A 21,132-nucleotide genomic window follows, 5' to 3' on the forward strand; every position below is an offset into this window, starting at 1 on the left:
CAGACGCATTTAGTGAGCCTGTGAAGGTCATGATGTAACGTGGGGTATTGAAGAGTTTCACGTGTGTTACATCACGGATGCTGGAAGAATTTATCAGCTGTAATTTAGCTATTCTCACTGCTCTGTTAGTTTATTCGCCGATATGACACGAGCAGCATTTAGATATGTATCCATACACACATTTGCCAACAATGTGATAGGGTAATAAGTGTCGCACTGTGTGAGGAAATCAGGAGTGGCAGAGAAGTATGTGAGTTTGGTGTTAGGTGGGACGAGAACAGCTAGAGTGGTACTGAGCTGTGTGGTAGGAGTAACAGGCTCAAGGCCGGGGCGAGGTTACATCAGTGATCGGCTCTGATCCCCATCTTGTGACAGACAGGTTAACAGATGAGGTCAGACAGGACTCTTTGTGGAGCCTTCAAAGCTTGTGTCGAGTAATGGAGGGGGCGTTTCCGCGATGCGCGTATCGAGGCTTGCTTTATTTATGGGAGGAGCTGAAAATGATGACGTCCGAAGCCTCGCTGCCCGGCTGTACCACGTGACTGGTTCATGAAGTGGTTCGAACTTTGCCGCGAGCTATGACAGCGATATAAACCCCTCAGACTTCATTCAAAATGTGGGTGTTTGATGGAGAGTTGCGGTTAGTGAGACTTTGGAGACAATTTGGAGAGAGTTTGGAGGTTTATGAGAGTGAGGAGAGAAAGTCAGGAGAGAATGGAGCCACCTAAGAAGAGGAGGATGTCCTCCCCTGTGTGGGAACGTTGTTTTTTTTCCTCCCAACAAGGTATGTAAATTTCTACAGAAGATGTATTTTCATAATACTGATGGTGCAATACAATTTATGTTAAGCTGTCGTTACTTTTGTACAAGGTGAAGTGTTTGCTATGTGCCAGGGAGCTGGGATATAACAACAACGCCTCATCCATGCTTAGGCACTACAGAGCTTTGCATGAGAATAAGGGGAACACTGATTGTGGAGCAAGACCAGGTGAGCCATCAAATGCCATGATAATATAGCATGCAGTAATGTTACTAAATGATATAACAATATTATACGACTGTTATAAGTTACGTGTGTGATATTTGTGCTTTGTTTTTATTGTCTTTCCTCAGGAGAACAATCTCAAATAGATGAAGACCTGGTCAGCATGGTGATTGAGGACTCCCAGCCATTTAGCATTGTGGAGGACAAAGAATTTAAAAGATTTGTTAAATCATTAAATCCTAGCTATGTTCTCCCCACTAAAAAGGTCATAAAAGCAGTGAAAATTTAGTTTTTACAGAATAAAATGTGGGCAGGACTGTGGCTCAAAGCCTCAGTGTGTAGCTGTCCATACCTGAACGTTACAAAAGCACAACCACTGTCCGCACCCCAACCACACCTCACCTCACAGTAAATGATCATTTCCATTTTAAGCATTTCCAAATGATCATTTTCCATACTGCCAGTATAAATATACACAGTATACTGCTATCACTACAATATACATGTTTTACACACTCCTTTTGTTGTTGACATTTACAGGCTGTGTGCAAAATGCCACACTCTTCAAATTCATGCCAACTAATATTTTTACGTCCAGTAGATGTCCTACTAGAGCAAATGAAGCTTCAAGAAGCTTTGCGCTGGGGTGAACCAATTGGATGAAAAGCTTCAGTGCTTCATGAAGCTTCATCTGCCCATCACTAGTTAGAGGACCTAGTGAGGTGGAGTTCACTCTTCTCTAGAGAGTAGAGGAATAAAAGGCTGTGTCCAAATTCAGGGGAAGGATGCTCATAAGGACACTACCTACCTACGTCACAAGGTGTCCTTAGACGGACGGGTAGTCAGGAAGGGAGCAGCTGTGGACAGCCCCCTTCTATTCTCCATATGTCATGATCGGAGGCAATAAGACGCAGGGTTCTCAAGCACGAACCGCTTTTTATTGAATTGTAGCAGCAGTGTACGTGGCTACATCAATTTCTGGAAAACACATATACAAACCAGTATTCTAGTGACCTCTAGTGGCTGCCCCCATGGTAGCCTTACTAGGACAACATAAACAGATTTCACAACATCTCCCCCTTTAACAAAAGTACTTTAAACATAAAACAGTGGCGCTGCTCTTGCTCTTGTCTCTGTCTGTCAGTGTCAGTGTCTTAACTTATTTTTTATTCCTTTATTTTATCTTATTTTTCTTTCTTTCTTTTGCCTGAGGAAATCCTACAGCATCGGCTTGTGCTTTGTGGAACTTCTTTTGTTGAAGATGGGTTTTTTATTTCGCTTGGTTTTATTGGCAATCCTGACGGTTGTTTGGAGTCAGTGCTACTCCCACACAATTACATACTCACGGGAGTTTCTTCTGGATCTTCGGTGGACAGGCCCGTCTTTGGACTCTTTTCACCCTCCAGTGTTTTCCAGCTCTGGATTATCCAGTAATCACAGGGGCACTTTTGTTTTTAACAGAGTCAAAGCAAGGAAGCGGGGTAAGAAGGGAGGCCTACGTCAGCGATTGCGGAAGCAAATACGGTACAACCGTATTCCTTTACCATCAATAATCCTGGCTAATGTGCAGTCTCTGAGGAGTAAATTAGATGAACTGCATTTGAATGTTGCACATTTACGTGACTACAGGGATGCATGTCTAATGGCATTCACAGAGACTTGGCTCAAGGATTCTGACTCTGATTGTTCTCTGGAATTAAATGGCTTCGGGGTTCCCATACGTTTGGATCGAGACCCCGGAGCTACCCAGAAATCGCAAGGAGGAGGGGTGTGTTTGTATATAAATCAGAAATGGTGTAAAAACGTGACCGTTCGTAGACAAGTGTGTCTGCCTGACATTGAGCTCCTCTCTGTGTCTTTGAGGCCGTTTTATCTGCCGAGGGAATTCCCACAGATCAACGTCACCGTCGTTTACATCCACCCCAAAGCGAATCCTAAGAATGCGACTGACACCATCTCCAATGCTATCCACTCTCTACAATCTCTCTGTCCTGAAGCCCCTAATATTGTTCTTGGGGACTTTAATCGCTGCGACTTGAAGAAAACACTGAGCAGTTTTTATCAGTATGTGCACTGTCCCACTCGCTTCAATAAGACTCTGGATTTATGTTATGGCTCCATAAAAGGTGCGTATACATCTGTGGCTGGCCCCACCCTCGGATCCTCGGATCACAACACGGTGCATCTTCTGCCAGTTTACAAGACTGTACTGAGAAGAGAGAAAGTGAGGAAACACCGCATAAAGGTTTGGAGTGATGATGCCTCTTTAGCCCTGCAGGGCTGCTTTGACTGTACAGACTGGTCGGTGTTTATAGAATCATGTAGAGACATTAATGAACTCACTGACGTTGTCTGCGGATATATATCCTTTTGTAGAGACATGATTATTCCCTCAAAGGTTGTGAATTCTTTCCCTAATAACAAACCATGGTCCTCTAAAGTTCTTACGAGGCTGATTTACGAAAGGAATAAAGCTTTTACTGAAGGGAATACCTTGAAAGTCAGAGAAATTAGGAAGGAGATTAGATCAGAAATTAAAAAAGCTAAAATAAAATACAAGGATAAGGTAGAGGCGGAGATGGGTAGCAATAACTTAAGGGTGGCTTGGGCTGGCATGAAACACATGACTGGTCACTGTCTCAGTGACTGTAATAAGATAAGTCTCCCTGGTTTTAGTTCAGATTTTCAGTTAGCCAATGAGCTGAACAGATTTTATTCGAGATTTAATGATAACTATATTCCAAGGAATACACTTGATTCCTTAATAGAGAGCACCAGAGGCCCCCCAGTTTTGTTCTTTGATGAAAGAAGGGTGGGAAATCTTTTTAAAATGAGTAAGACTAATAAAAGTCCAGGTCCTGATAATATATGTGGCCAGGTGCTTAGAACATGCGCTGAGCAATTATGTGGTATTTTTTATCACATCTTTCTTTTATCTCTTCAGCAACAGAAGGTTCCAGAGGTATGGAAAAAATCAATTATTTCTCCATTTGCAAAGACCACAAAACCTACATCATTAAAGGATTTTAGGCCTGTTGCTCTTACATCTTTAGTGTTGAAGTCCTTCGAAAAACTTGTCAGGAAGGAGATCCTGCAGCAAGTAGAGAAGCTGATAGATCCACTACAATTTGCATACAGGCCTTGTAGAGGTGTGGATGATGCAGTGGTCACTCTGTTGAACTTCCTTTATCGCCATCTTGATGGCGCCAAAGCTCATGCTCGGCTTTTATTTATCGATTTTTCTTCTGCTTTTAATACTATCCAGCCACATCTTTTAGTGGACAAGCTTCTTAACCAATTTAAACTTAATTTTAATCTCGTTGGTTGGATCTTAGACTTCTTAACTGATAGATCACAGTGTGTGAGAATAAACGGCTGTTTTTCCAAACAGCTGAACTCTTCTACTGGCTCACCACAAGGTTGTTGTCTCTCTCCTCTTTTGTATATTTTGCACACTAATGACTGTCGCAGCACACAGGCCAATAGGCATTTCATCAAATACGCAGATGACACAGTCATTGTAAGCCTCCTTCATGGTGAAGAGGATTCCCATGGGCCTGTTGTGGAGGAGTTTGTTTCATGGTGTGATCAGTCCTTCTTAATGATTAACACCTTGAAAACCAAGGACATGGTTATTGATTTCAGGAAGTCATCCCCTCATCCTGCGCTTACAGTGGTAAATGGTGCAGTCATTGAAATGGTGGATAGTTACAAGTACTTGGGGGTTGTTCTTGATAAGACCCTGTCCTTTGAGTCACATCTTGCTGCTACAGTGAAAAAGGCCCAACAAAGACTGTACTTTTTAAGGAGGTTGAGAGGTTTTAATGTTTCATCTGAAATGATGACTCTCTTTTATAAATGTTTTATTGAATCTGTTTTAACTTTCTGTATCATTGCTTGGTACGGTAGTATGTCCATGGATAATAAGACCAGACTTAACAATCTGGTTAAAGTGGCGGGCAAGATTTCAGGGAGGTCTCAGGTCCAGCTTGTGGACTTTTATAACAGGCAGGTGCTGAGGAAGGCAACTTCTGTCCTGTTGTGTTCAGATCATCCTCTCTTTAACGATTTTCAACTGCTTCCATCAGGTCGTCATTATAAAATGACTGCAGTGAAGACAAAGCGACACAAATTGTCGTTTGTACCTAGTGCTATTATCTTAATTAACAACACTAAATTGTAAGTGTTGTTGCCATTGCACATTGCACTTTTTTCGATGGAATATCTAGGTTGTTTTATCAGGCTTATATTATATTATAGTATTTTTTTAATGAGTGTACGTGATGTGTTGGTTGTATGTTTGTTGTTTGTTTTGACATACTGCGAATCAATTTCCCATCAGGGACAATAAAGTTACCATTGACCATTGACCATTGAGTGTTGTGTTAAGATTCAGTATTGAGGAAGGGTACAAGAGGTGATCGAAGAATAACCACACCGATCCGGCCGGGTGAAGTCAAACGATGATTTTAATGAACACACGTGTGGGAAGACAACTCTGTACGCAGACAGGAAGTAGTCTTCAACTTAATCAAAGCATGAACAGATATTTTATAGCATCAGGGTTTGTTTACTGACGCCCCTTCATGCGTCACCGGTACATTTTATACATAGATCAGATCAACATCATCATGACTTTTCACCTAGAAAATCATCTCCTATTTTCATGGCTTGGTACTTTCCGTTCTTATCTTAAAATGAATTGTTCCTCTTTCTTGCCGAGACAACAAGGACGGTTCCTCTAAATAAATTTAACTCTATGTGTGTGTGTCACGACCTCACATGCTCTTTCTCAATTCACCTGTTGCACTTCTGACCTTTTACCAGACCAGAAGCTCACTGAGACTATGTGTATGTCTTCTACTAAATAAATGTTTTAATCAAGAACCTCTACTAAAACCTTAATATAAAATGATCTGATCTTAAGGCCTTCTTAAAGCTATCTGTTACATTGTTAAAGCCTCGTCTTAGCCTGCGGCTCAAAATAACTTCCTGGTTTCACTTCTGCATACAACTTCCTGTCAGCCTGCAACTCAGTCTTTCTGAAAGAGACACTGTTTAAACCTTGGAATGCAATATCCATGCTGCAGATTATATTATTAATGCAATGACAATTATTTGACAATAGCAGTAAAATAATTTCCCTCCTCGACACTCCCCCTTTTGACCTCTGGAACACCAGAGGTCACAATACATTGTGTCCTCACGCAGACCCTTCTCTGGTGGTCTCGAACCTCGAGATCTCCAGGATCCTCGCCCCTCCTGTGGTCGCCGAGATCGATCTTCTGCAAAAGAAACAAAACACCTTTTCCTGCATCTCCCTAACTTATCCTTTTTGGGACTCTTTAATCAAAAGCATGATCCTAATTATGCTCTTAACTTATTGACTTGTATTTATGTATATTCTTCAACGTTCCTCATCACTTTAAACTCTTTAAGCCCTGCTTTCACGTCCAGTTGCTCGCTCTATTTTTCCCTTATCTGATCATCAACATCCTGTGCACAAATTGTCGCTGCTGCAAGTTCCTCTACTCTAAAAGAAAACAACCACTTTAATCAATTAAGTTTAAGCATATAAGCAATTACTCCTGTATACATTTCATCATAGCTAAATGCTGCCTTGAAACAACTCCTATGTGTTAACACTAACTTCATTTTAAAACCTCACATTTCCTATGTTATAACCCATTTTGGTATAGCCTTTTTATTTCATTTGCTCCCTTTAATGTAACAATACCTTCTAATTCTAATTTATCAGACCTAACCAAAATATATGCTTTCCTTCCTCTTTGGTCCTTCTTTTAAGTTCAGTTAAAAGCTAAATGAATTTAAGGCCTTTTGCCTGGAATCAATACTGTCATGTGTGTTTCTTAACTCTGTGTCTGTAAGCGTGTGCAATCCTTCATGAACTCATATTATCCTCACAGTAGATTGGCTAATCATAGCGCTAGCCAAAGGCTCGTGACCCTCCAGAGACAAATTTGAGCCACAACTCCTTTAAAAGCACAAAATGCAATATGTATAAAAATCATTTCTATTTATAAGCTCCCCCTTTTATCCTAAAAATACCTCCTATATAATATCTGTATGTGTACGCCTACATTATAACCACTACTTCTAGAAATCAAAAAGAAATCAAAGCTGTTCTACCCCTTCAACCCTCACTAATTTTCCCTCTAAGATTTATTCACAGCTTTGAAAAACCGGCATTGTATCTTCTAAACAGGATTCAGTTCTGTCATGGTCCTGGGCCATGTTGGCCCAGTATTCTTGGTTCCTTGTATTTTCGCTCCTTATTTAGGCCAGGTTTTCTTATGTGTCCTGTTTTGGTGTTCCCTAAGTGTTTTTTCCCTTTGTGACTCTTACCCCCTTGTGCCCCTCTGTGTATTTATGAGCTCTCGTCTCTCTTTGTGTTTATTCCATGTTTCCCCCAGCCTGTTATGTCTGTGTTCTCCCCGTACTTTCTCTCCTCCTGTCTGAACCTCTGTGTACTTCCTGTTTTACTTTGACAGTCTCTCGTCAGTATGCGTAATGTTGTATTCACTCCTGCCCTGTCTCGTTATGTTTATCAGTATCCCCTGTGTTCCCCACCTGTGTGTAATCTCCCTGTGTTCTCTGGGTGTATTTCCCCGGACCTCCCTGCATCCTCGTTTCTGGTTTGTGTTATTAGCTTACCCAGTTTTCCGGTTTCTTGTTTTTCCACCAGTGCTGTTTTATGCCCACCGTTGTAAATAAATATTCACCTGCACCAGAGCTGCCGCCTTTTGGGTCCTTTTCTACAACTCCACACGGCTTGCCTCGCAAACCGTGACAAGTTCACTTTTAATCCTTTAACCTTAACTTAAAAATAACAGTTTCAGTTTTACCATATCCAAATGATCAAAAACCCAAAAGGTCCTGAAATGATCCTAAATTATTAAACAATTAAATTATTAAACCCTAAACCCCCCTTTATCTTGATACATTTCATGTGTCAAGATACTATACAAAACTTAAAAATGCTCAGTTTTCCCCACTCATGATCCAATCTATGTCATAAAAATAAACTTAAAACAGAACAGTTATCAGTCATGTGTTTCTACAATTAATGGTAACTGAGTTACATCAAAAAATATTTCCCCTTTAGCATTTGGCATTCTCCCAACAATATACTATAATCCCATAATCTAACCCCAGTCAACAAAACAAAACAGAAATTTTCTCAGGTAAAAGCAAATTGTTTGTCCACATTAATTCATCCTCACTCACATTCAGTCACACATTCACTCACATGCAGTCACACCATGTATTTGCTGATAGTGGAGCTTCCCGCACGATCAGATACTCCACCCTCAGCAAAATGAGCTCAGTCATTTTTTATTTTCCATAGGAAAATATTTCTTTATGCTTTTGGACTGGATTGACTCGCATAAAATCCTTTTTACAGGGACTTACGACCTTTATCAGTCCCCAGGTAGCTTTCTCCCCAGCCAATTGTAATCTGGAAAGCCGCCTTATATTTGCTCTTCCCGAGAACTTTCAGCGCCGTTATTCACTGTTGCAGGCCTGCTTAAAACAGAAATGAAAAAAAATAGAGCTGATTGTTAGCTCATAAAAACAAAACAAAATCACCTGACAGGTTTTCTTTAAGTGCACTGTTACAAAATAATGGGCCCAATTTTTTAGACATGTCCATGTTTCCTAAAACTCCCTCTATTAAAACAAAAACAACACCCCAAACCTAACTGACAAAATCAACCCATCACCACAACAACCTTAAACACACAAGTCTTGCCACCACATAATTTCACCTCCTCAATACACCGAAAGTCTCATTAAAACCACACAATTTGCAAACAAAAATCACCCCCTTTAACATACTTAAATTCAGCATAAAACCCCCTTACGACAACGTATAATCACTAAACTATAAACTATTTCCTACCCCAATCTGCACTTCTCGTCTCTGCTATGCTTCCTCTTCCTGAAAGTCACAGTCACACACACACTCAGGAAGTTCTTTCGTCACCACACACTCCAGCTAATTTGCATACTGAATCATCTCTCAAGAAGCTGTAACAACAGAAACATATGTTTAAACATTCCCAACTCATTAAATCATTTTATTTCTTCCAACAGTGATCACTAGTGTTGATCAGTCAGTACGAGAGCACTCCTAAGTCACTCTTTTTAAAACTACTTTAATCCCTTTTTTGTTTTCATAACTCCCTTTGTCATATGGCTTCTTCTATTCCTCAATTACAAACTCAAATGTATTTTATTAAACATTCACACCATTGTATCATTCATACAAAATAGCAAGCTGTTCTTCATTGCATATGTTTGTGTTCTTAGCCAGGTTTAATCTGTATCTATGCATTAATCTCCATGAGCTTGTCTTGTCTTCATAAAGTTAATGCATTTCCTGCTTGTGTATGTGAATTTGCATATGTTGCTTTTGCAGTGTGTCAGACTCCTGCACAATTCTCCACTTAAGCCGTCAGTTTCTTTCCCAAATTTGCTAACCCAAATTTTAAGCTCCCACCTTATTCCTGCTCCTCAGCCAGAAGCTAGGGCCCACTTGTCAGGTTTATGGAGACATGGCGCTGTGAACAATTCAACCAGAAACTTGCCTTGGCATGTCCAGTCAAGTTAACCTACAGGTCTCTTCCGACCGCTGCACGTGGAAAATTGATCCAGATCTGTTTCGCCCCTATAGAAACACAACTGAGACATTTTCATTATTATCATAAGTACTTAAACTACCCGTTTCCCTTTCTCTGGTCAGAAATCCCAACTTATGTCATGTATATACGTGTAAGCAGGTCTTCATTGCTTTTCCTATGTATTTTGTTAATGTTCAGTAAGTGTAAGCTGCTTTCTTCATTGCCTCTATATGTTATAGTCAGGTTTAATTCATGCATCTTTTCCCTGATTTCTTAATTCAAAACTATCTCACTTCTGATTCTTTCCAGAAATAATTTCACATGTAACACTTTGTCTATGTGTGTTTTCGATTCTTGTTTACCTCTTTGTTTGTGACGGTGGACATCTCTAAACCATCATGAGTTCAAGCTTCACTTTCAGTCCAATTACACCCTGTATTCTCACAGTCGAACTCGTCCGGCTTCACCTCTCACTGGTCACTGTCCTCTTCTCTCAGTGTCCTTTTGTTGTCTTGAATTCCAGCAAACACAGTCTGTTTCTTCTCTGTTTCTCTTCAGTATCTTCCTTTTGGATCAAGTCCCAGCCTGGCAAAATACCACATTCAGTGCCTTTAAACAGTCATGTCACACTGTTCTTACCAGCCTGCTGTCCACCGTGCATGGTTCATCACGTGGTTTCTTCTTTCCTGTTGATCCTCTCAGTCATCTCTTTCAAGATTACTCCAAGCATGGCAAATCTGACAATCAGTGTCCAGTGCTTTACCACCGTTCATTATCCCACTGTTCAACTGCCCAGCCTGTAATTTACAGTACATGTTTCCACCTCGTGGTTCCTTACATGCTGCTGCTGGTGTCGTCAGTGTGGTTTCCGTTGCACTGTCTTTTGCCTGCTATTAATTCTTCTCAAGTCCACGATGTTCTGTTGGTCTTCATCAGGAGATTAACTGTCCTTTGAGCTTCTTCTCAGGATGGGGACAAGTGTGAGGTCAAGCTGTAAGATTTTAAGCCAAAATCTGGCCTGTTTTCTCCCAATTATGCTACTCTACTGGCTTTGACGCCGTACTCAAAATTCCAGGTTGAGAGAAGTCCACCTTCATTTATCTGTAATCTGTGTTAACACACTAAAACATACAATTAATATCCTTTTCTTTTCTTTTCTCAAAACCTCCATTCGCTTTATCTGCCTAAAGTTTAACTCATCTGTTTCTCTCTCTGGGTGCTCACTCATCACCTTATATGGGCATGCAAACTTCCTGTCACCCACACCATTTCCTGTTACACACACACCGCACGCAGCTGCTCAGAGCAGCTCAAGCTGCCTTGCTGTTTCTCCAGGCTAATCAAACTTACTTTACAATCTACAGACCCTCTGTAATTCTACTAACTTTTGATCTAAAATGTAACATCATTCACACAATGATTGAACATAAACTAAATTACCATATCAACATACAATTACTGAAATTCAAACTCAAATACACCGTCTGTTTTAATAAAGTCAAAGAGTAAACGGGTGTACCAAGTGTATGTACTTATGTGTTTTTGAACTGAAAGAAAAAGAAACTCAAACTCTTATAACATCACTCATGCATCTCTTAAATTAAAAACACTTTCAAACTTTAAAACATCCTACTTTACATCACCCAAGAAATACCTCTCACACCTTTATTCATCATTCAAAACCTTCTAGTCACCGCATTCACACAAGAAATTGAAAAAATAAAACACACCAGCAACTATTGCTGGAGAGAAGTTACTACTGAAAGTAATATGTTAATCTTAAGTATACACAGTGCACTCAATATATTTATATATCTGCATCCAAACTCAGTCAATTACTATACATCCACTACGGCAACTCAAAACTTTATTTATAGTCCTCTAATAAACATAAATGGCATTTTAAACACACACTCAACAATGTTTGCAGCAGTATTTGTAAAACCAACTGTGGCTTAAACAGTTCACTGCTTACTCATTTGCATTTTCACTCACACACACACCGTCTAAAAATAGCTCCAGCATTGCCTCAGACTCCTTTCACACAGAGATCTCTTATTACAAAGACGTCTTATATTTACAACTACTGTCAGATCTGTCAGCTTTAGCGCCTAACCAATTTAGACAAATTTCAGTTAACGGTCTAACCGATAAAGTCCAACTTTTTTGTAATCAATTAACCAGTATCTGTCCAACAGTTTCTGGCCTCATTTCTAAAATCCCTAACTCAATTTAAAAGTGTCCAACACCCAAGGTCCAACCTTTGCTGCCCAAAAAAGCGCAGATACCGTTCCAAACGGTAAGGAGACTAACTCCTAGCTTAATTCCGGGATGCCCTGTACCCCACAGCTAAACCACACTGAACTAACCCTCTTCGCCGAGAGGTCAATGTCGCGCGTCCACGACAAGGAGGGAGCGTAACCTCCGGGCTCTGCGCTTCCTACCAGTCCAACTGGCGTTCTAGAATAATTTATAATACTTTGAAACAACAATAAAACACCCAACAAAGTGTAAGACTGAAGCAGGTCCAACCTTATAACCAAAAAATAACCAGATTCCCTAACATACTAAACGGTCCAACCGCATTCAATCATTACCAGCAGTCCAACTGCTTTAAATCCTCAGTACTGTCATGACATTCTCATCAAAATCAAAACAGACATCCACCAGTAACTTCAGTGAGTAGACTTAAATTTTATCATGTCCAATTTGGCACACTTTGGAAATAATTCAACAGGTAGTGCCTTACCTTTTGAATAAGCCGGCTTATGCCCACTCACTTAGACCACTGGAACCCATGTCTGCCCGTCAGACCACCCAAGACCACCAAATTTCTCCATCTAAACCTCCAACTCACCCTCCTCAATAACCGGACGAAGCCCCCAAATGTTAAGATTCAGTATTGAGGAAGGGTACAAGAGGTGATCGAAGAATAACCACACCGATCCGGCCGGGTGAAGTCAAACGATGATTTTAATGAACACACGTGTGGGAAGACAACTCTGTACGCAGACAGGAAGTAGTCTTCAACTTAATCAAAGCATGAACAGATATTTTATAGCATCAGGGTTTGTTTACTGACGCCCCTTCATGCGTCACCGGTACATTTTATACATAGATCAGATCAACATCATCATGACTTTTCACCTAGAAAATCATCTCCTATTTTCATGGCTTGGTACTTTCCGTTCTTATCTTAAAATGAATTGTTCCTCTTTCTTGCCGAGACAACAAGGACGGTTCCTCTAAATAAATTTAACTCTATGTGTGTGTGTCACGACCTCACATGCTCTTTCTCAATTCACCTGTTGCACTTCTGACCTTTTACCAGACCAGAAGCTCACTGAGACTATGTGTATGTCTTCTACTAAATAAATGTTTTAATCAAGAACCTCTACTAAAACCTTAATATAAAATGATCTGATCTTAAGGCCTTCTTAAAGCTATCTGTTACATTGTTAAAGCCTCGTCTTAGCCTGCGGCTCAAAATAACTTCCTGGTTTCACTTCTGCATACAACTTCCTGTCAGCCTGCAACTCAGTCTTTCTGAAAGAGACACTGTTTAAACCTTGGAATGCAATATCCATGCTGCAGATTATATTATTAATGCAATGACAATTATTTGACAATAGCAGTAAAATAATTTCCCTCCTCGACAGTTGTCAGAACGCAGGAAATCACGGGGGTAGACTACCCTCAGTCCTGATAAGGGATTATTCTGCCCTTAGAACATAGAAAGGAGATAGTCCTCAGTCTCTGAATCTGAGAGGTACTTTAATCTCCCGCCCCCTGGAAGTCACTCTCACAGGTGTGGTAGGGTGGAGAGGAGACCCCAGGACAGGGATTGGCAATGCCTGCCTTACTGGTGGTTCTTGGGAAGCAGCCGCCCCTTTAGTTGGAGTAGTCGGTGTAGCTGGAACAGTGCTCTGCTGCTGCTCCTCAGGATCAGCGGTGCCTGGGACAGGCTGAAGGTGTCGTCTGTTGCGGCGAGTCACGTTCCCATTCGCCATCTCCACCAAGTAGGATCTCGGCTCCTTAGACTTACTGATGACCCTGGCTGGAGTCGTCCACCCCTTTTCCCCGTCAAGCTTCACTACAACATCCTGGCTCAGGAAGTGGACGAGCTGAATGTCTGCGGTTGTAGAAGAATCTGTAAGAGTCCTTAGCTGCAACATCTCTTTGGCACACCGTGTCCCTATTGACTGGACTGGGCAGCAATGTCTTTTCGAGTACTGGGACGGTGGTGCGGATTTGACGTCCTGTCATAAGTTGCACCGGTTGCTGCAATTGGTGTAGAGCGGAAACTCATTAAGGCTAAACAGGGGTCAGGCTGCTTGAGAATGTACTTGGCCATTTGGACAGCTCTTTCAGCAGCTCCATTTGACTGGGGGTAATAAGGGCTCGACGTAGTGTGGGTGAAGCCATAACTCAGTTTGAAGTCTTGGAACTCTGATGATGTGAACTGCGTCCCATTATCACTGACCAGTTCTAACGGGATGCCCCATCTAACGAACATGTGTTTAAGCTTGTTAATGACCTGTCTGCTGGTTGTTGTAGTGAGGGAAGCAATCTCAACGTCTCTTGAAAAATAGTCAACAACGACAAGAAAGTTCTTACCCTCAAGCCCACAAAGATCACTTGCAATCTTTTGCCAGGGGCCATCGGGCAGAGGAGTAGTCACGAGAGGTTCCCGTCGCTGTGTAGGCTTGTGCTCTCTGCAAAAGTTGCATGACCTTACCTTATGTGTTATTTGAAGTCTAATGTTGGACCACCACACTGTTGATCTTGCTCGCTCTCTACATTTAGTTAGTCCTTGGTGGCCTTCATGTAATTGGTCAAGGACACTGGGTCTGAGTGCTGTGGGAATTACAATGCGATCGTGGTAGAGCACTAGACCATCTGATTCTGAAAGGTGGCTTCTGGCTGCATAAAAGCCTTGCAGTGGTGAGCTCTTTGCCATTCTCCGAGGCCACCCTTGTCTGATGAAGATGATTGCTTTTTGAAGCTCTGGGTCCCTCTGTGTAGCTCTACGAATTTCCTCCAACTTATGTGACTTGATAGGTTTGCTTGTCACTGCGTTGCTCACATATGCCTTGACCTGGCTGTCTGTCTCGGACGGGTAGCATCCGTGCAGTGGATGTCTGGAGAGTGCGTCCGCCACCACTAACTGTTTACCGGGAACATGCTCAGCAGTGACATTGAATCGCATCAGTCGCATCAGCAGTCTCTGACATCTCAGTGGCGTTTTATCAAGGTCATATGAGTTGATCAAAGGCACCAAGGGCTTATGGTCAGTTTGTAGACGTACATGACCCATGCCTTGGATGTAGCGGGTAAAACGTTTGCAGGCCCAGACAGATGCTAAACACTCTTTTTCGATCTGCGAATATCTTTTCTCTGCGTCTGTGAGCGTGCAAGAACAAAAAGCAATGGGCCGTAACTCCCCGTCATTGTCCTATAACAGTGCAGCACCCAGGCCATAGCTGCTGGCGTCCGCACTGACAACTGTTGATTGGCCTGCATCATAATAACAAAGTGCTGGTGCAGCCACGAGCATTGCTTTTGCTTTATTGAATGCTTGCTCCTGAGGCTCGCCCCACACCCATACAGTCTCTTTTTTGAGTAGGTTGGAGAGGGGGTGCAGCACCGTGGACAGGCCTGGCAGGAATTTTCCGACATAGTTTATTAATCCAAGTACCTGCCTGAGTTGTTCTACATTGGTGGTGCTGGGCATCCTGGCAATTGCCTCCACCTTGCCATCATCAGGTTTCACACCATCCGCACTGATGATGTGACTGAAGAACTGTAGTTCGTTTTTTCCAAAGTGGCACTTGGATCTGTTGAGCTTAAGTCCTGATGCTTTGATAGTCTGTAATATTGCATCTAAGCATTGGTCATGCTCCTCTTTGTTAGCCCTGAAAACCAATATGTCGTCCATCACGACGACAGTCCCATCTAGGCCCTTGAGCAAGGTGCTCATGAGCCGCTGGAAGATCTCGGGTGCTGAAGTTATGCCAAATGGCAGGCATCTGAAGCAAAACCTGCCCATGGGAGTTATGAACGTGGTTAGTTTTTGGCAGCTGGGATCCAGTGGTATTTGCCAGAACCCACTGGAGGCATCCAAAGTGGAGAAAACTTTAGCCCCTGCTAACTTGGGAGTTATGTCATCCAATGTGGGCAAGATGTACCGTTCACGCTTTATTCCCTTATTCAGACGTTTTAAGTCCACACACACCCTGACCTCACCCCATGCGCTTTGCCACTGTCTTCCCCAGTAGGTTACTTGCATATTGCCCTTTTATAACTGTAATCCAGTAGTGGTACTTTTGGCCTTTGTACACTGTAGTAGCAAGGAATTTACCCATGCACTTGACTTTTCCACCAGGGCTGTACACAGTTGGCTTACACTGGATAAGTTTGGGTCTCTGCTGTAGCTTATTAAGGGTCGCTTCTGTCATTACAGTGGTGTCTGCGCCTGTATCAATTTTGAAATCAACTGGACTGCCAGCTACACCAGTAGCTCAATGTCCCAGTCGGCATCTGAGCCTGACTCCTCGATGACTGTTGTTTTAGGCTCAGTTACTGCTCCCAGGAAAAGCTCCCCTATGAAGAATGAATCCTCATCTGAGTCCTCTACAGCCTCAGCCCTGACCTCTTTTAGCATTTTGGTTTTGCATACAACTTCAAAGTGTCCCAACTTATTGCACTTTCTGCATCTTTTATTGCGGGCTGGGCAGTTTTCTCTTTTGTCATGCACCCTGTTGCATCTTTGGCATTTTGGTTTACTCTCACCATGTTGTTGCTCACGTACCTGATGAGGTTGGTAGTAACTCCTTCTCATGCTGTTATAATGCCTCTGTTTCACCTCATTCACTGTGCTTTCCACTCGGTCTGCACTTTGCTGTTTGACTTGTTCACTCTGGCGTGCTAGTTGAATGGCTCTATCCAGAGTTAAGTGCGCCTCGAGTTTTTGTGAAACATCTTTGTCAATTAATCCAATGACGATACGATCCTGGATCTGCTCGTCTTTACTGCTGGCAAACTCGCAGTGCTGCGTGAGCTCGTACAGGCTCCGCACGAAAGCCTCGACCGTCTCCCCGGCCCTCTGGCTCCGTAACGTTTCTCTTTGGGACAAAGTGCTCATCGAACTTTTGTATAACCAGATCATACTCAAACTGCAGAGTTGGCCTGGCCTCCGTAGCAGTGGGAAACACAAATGAGCCTTATATTGGTTCGGCATCTCTCCCCATGGAGTAAAGAAGCGAGTTCACCTGCACTTCGCCGCTCTCCATCCCTAGCTTGGACGCCACTCGAAAACGGGAGAATCTCTGCCGCCATATCGGCCACTCTGTGTAAAGTCGAACGGCTCCGGAGGTCCAAATTTAACCATTTCTTCGTGTAACTTGGCATGAAGTCCTCAATTCTGACACCATGTCATGATCGGAGGCAATAAGACGCAGGGTTCTCAAGCACGAACCGCTTTTTATTGAATTGTAGCAGCAGTGTACGTGGCTACATCAATTTCTGGAAAACACATATACACACCAGTATTCTAGCGACCTCTAGTGGCTGCCCCCATGGTAGCCTTACTAGGACAACATAAACAGATTTCACAACACCATAGAAACTTTATTGAACAAACAATGAGTATCCAACATAACAGACGGGCTGTGGACAGCCTCCTAGTCTTCAACTCCGCCCTTACTTGCATGTTTTTCCGTCGCTAGCGCCACAGCGCGAAAACTTTAAAATGGACCCACAAATGTTGCTCCGTTGTGTGGACAATTTCATTTCTTGAGGAGCTAGAAAAACCTTATCGTTGTCGCCTGCACGTTTTGTACCTTAGGCTCGTCAGAGACAATCATATCCAGGTAAAATAATTTCCTTTAATCTACACGCATTTAGGAATTACTTAGCTAATTACATGGATAATTGAATTATTGCCAGCGTAGTGCCAAAAAGTGTTCGCCTGCCAAAACTGATTTCCAATGTTTCTGTGTGTAACATCTTCATGTATGTTGGTAAATAGACTTCGGTGAACATGGTTTACAAAGGAGTTTTATATATACAATAATTACCTGTTGTTCAAGTGTCTTCATAACTCTGGTTCTAATGTAGGTACAATTGATATATCTGTTGCGATGTCTGCTGTCCTCTTTACCAGATTACTCTTAAAAAATAAATTTGTAATGTCAACAAGATTGTTTTTGAACTGGATAAAGAAAGGATATACAAAAGTCACTGCCAAAAACTGATTGCAGCTTCTACCTTGTTACAGGAATGTTGCTGGTGGCTCAAAGTAACTTGATACCATTAGTGAGGGAAACATTTGACACATGTTTCACGTATTATAGAACAACAAGTTATTTATAGCAGGTTAAATATGAGCAATCAGTTTAGGGCAAAAACCAGAAATCAGTTTTTGGCAGACGATCATTTTTTGGCACAACATTAGTCATTCTTACACACGTACTGTATCATATAACATATATAAACTAAATATCTTAGAAACGTATAGAATCTAATCTTTTGTTCGTTTGTTTTTTTACATAGCACTTTATCAAACGGTTGTCTGCTACAGAGTTACAAGTATTATACATATATATAATATATATATATAATATAGCATCCACCATCTCTTGCTTGCATATTTCTGAAAACATCTTAGTGGTGTGGCAGCCGTGATTGAGCCAGCCCTGCAAACTCTGTGGATGGACGATGCAGTGGACAGTGGGAGGAAGCATCCTACAGCTCTCCTTGCAGACCACCCTGTGTGATTCTCCACTCGCCAACCAGAAAAGACAAACCGCAGGTCTCAGTTGCAGCACCCCATCCATGTCTAATTTTGCTCGGGCAGATTCAACAACACTGCCAGAGACTTCCTGTAATCTATTACAGTTGTAAAAGAAACGGTCCAGGAACAGGTCACTCATCTTAATCCTGTGTGAACAACTGAAAATATTGTTTTTCCATCTTTACATACTGTGTATTTGAAATATTCTTGTTTAATTGTTATTGTTATTTACTTTATTGCTATCAAATAAATATACAAGTAATATTGTTCAAAGTTAGCGTCATGTTCATACATGTTAAAAATGCCTGTAAATCAAATTGAGTTCAGTGACAATTACTGTTTGTTTGAATCAATTTATTAATAACATAAAACCTTTAAACTAATGCAACACATATAACAATGTAACAAATATATTCAAATAAATAAATTCCTCCATACATAACTCATTTTGGAACAAATCTTTCTAGAAGTGAAAACAGTCTGTCCATCCTCTCCCTGCTCTCCTCTCCTCAGCCTCTCTTTGCTGCCTCATGTCCTCTCTGATGAGGTCTAGCAGCTCATCATCCCTGTCTCTTCCTCTTTCTCCCTGTCGTAGGTGGCTGAGCCGCTTCGTCATCGCTGTTGTTTTGGTCACCCACTGCTGTGCTTGGCCCTGGGGTGTCCTCAGGGAGAGAGGACATTAGGACAGGAGGCTTAATGGAAGACATCTGTCCTCATCGATGAGGTCATCGATGAGGGCAAACCAGGGCCTCTCCTGAGCCTGGATACTTGCAATTCTAAAGGCAGAGGAAATCAAAAATGACAGCAGGCAAATAAAAACACCACAACAACTCTTAGTAATTGCACATTTCATAACTTGTGTTCTTAAGAATTATCTTCTTGATAACACACATACGTACTAGAGATGGACCGATCCGATATTACGTATCGGTATCGGTCCGATGCTGACCTAAATTACTGGATCGGATATCGGAGAAAAATAAAAAATGTAAGCCGATCCATTAAATATCACGAAAGCACCTCACAAAACTTGCAACACGCCGTAACTCACCTCAGAACGTTTGCAGTATGCATCACGTGATAGAGCGGCTGTGGCATGCAGGACCTGTTGGTGGTCTGGATAGCATGTGGAGCTTCGCTACCAACCCGGCATTTCATCTCTGACAAAGTTATCCCGAGAGAAGTAAAGCAAGTGTGTAAGTCCATCTCTGAATGTTTGTAAAGCATTCCTGCGTTAAGCTTAACAAACGACTGCGTCTTCTTGCTGCTACTTCAATCATGAAACTGCTTAACGATCAGCTGATCGGCTTTTCTGTGCGAGTCCGTGTCTCTAGTTTGCTTTTGGCCCACTTTGCACCAGAAAGAGGAAACCAGCGGCTGAACAACAGCAGCACGTTGAAGCTTGATAATCTGTTGTTAGAATTTATTTAATATTACTTCCTACACCAGGATCTTTTTCTACGTAGCTGACGCTGGTAACTGTGCAGGGGCGGATCTAGCAAAGTTTAGCCAGGGGGGCCGATAGGGCATTAACAGGGAAAAGGGGGCACAAAGACATACTTTTCTTTCTTATTCTCATTTAAAATGTCTAGCTTTTAATAAATAATTATCTGACACCCAAAGTTTTAATTTGATGCAAAATGAATAGAAGTCCATTATTGTATATAGTAACTATTAAGTCTAATATATATACCCTAGTAAGCTATAGTACTTTTTCCTTTGGGAAGGTACCATCTGTGCAGTCTGCAATTTTGTTGAAGAAAGATGTTGAATCTATTTAATATTTCTTGAAAAATAATTGATTTCTGTGCATTTTTTTTCACACTGCATCAAATTAAGGTTGATTACGTCGATTAAGCATCATGAGGTGGAGCGTGAGGGGTGGTTCCCTATTTTTTATTTATTTATTTTTGTTGTTGCTGGGAGTTGGAACCCTATTAGTTAGGTTGCTTAATATTTATGCTAAGTACTCTTTAAAATACCAGAATAGGGAGGATGGTGTAGGTTTAAGTTTATTAGATTGATCAGTATTGCTGAACTATGAAATAATTTTTTTTGCATACAGGTATAACAGAATAGCTTAAGTGTAGTTGTTGTTTTAAACTTGAGTATGAAGTTATACAAAATGCAGCAAGATATTTAAAAAACAGTTTTGTTGATTAAAACACACTATATCGGATTCATGTCGGTATCGGCAGATATCCAAATTTATGATATCGGTATCGGTATCGGACATAAAAAAGTGGTATCGTGCCATCTCTAATACGTACTTTGTATTCTTTAAAGTTATCTCATGTCTTCTGGCCTGCAAGGGGGTGACTTACCCCTGCAGGCCCATCTTCTCCAGAATTGTCCTGATCACACACAACAAATAAGAGAAGAAAGGAAACCATGGCAACTATGTTAATCCCTAAACCCAAAGGTTTTTACAGCAGAACATCATCTGGACATCACAGGTTCTGTACAGCAGCGGTCCGTGAGTTGTTTGGTACCGGGCCACGAGAGTTGAGGCTCGAGCCTGTGAAATTTATGGTTTTCTGGGTTATTATTGTTGACGCGGTTTCCCTGGGTCTTTTCCCTTGTTGTAGCTGTGTGTCTTATTTTGAAAGAAATATTTACACGTTACCATAGCGACCAGAGAGCATGAAGCGGCAGAGAGGAGAATGTTACTGTCAATGTTGGCGCATTTTCAGGAGGACGCTGCTAAT

General features: G+C 41.7%; 1 long non-coding RNA gene across 1 annotated transcript; it reads right to left on the minus strand.

Annotated features, from left to right (window-relative positions):
• Window positions 1-5,436: 5,436 nt before the first annotated feature.
• LOC146581810 (uncharacterized) lies at window positions 5,437-13,282 on the minus strand. Its single transcript, XR_014893900.1, has 2 exons — window positions 9,993-13,282; window positions 5,437-9,691 (listed from the first exon to the last, which is right to left on the minus strand). It is a non-coding gene; the product is annotated as an uncharacterized LOC146581810 (long non-coding RNA).
• Between the last annotated feature and the right edge of the window lie 7,850 nt (window positions 13,283-21,132).

This window comes from Mchenga conophoros, linkage group LG2, assembly GCF_057382185.1.
Source record: "Mchenga conophoros isolate Kocher_MC1m ecotype Shallow Benthic linkage group LG2, M_conophoros_male_GT1.1, whole genome shotgun sequence".
Lineage (NCBI taxonomy): Eukaryota > Metazoa > Chordata > Actinopteri > Cichliformes > Cichlidae > Mchenga > Mchenga conophoros.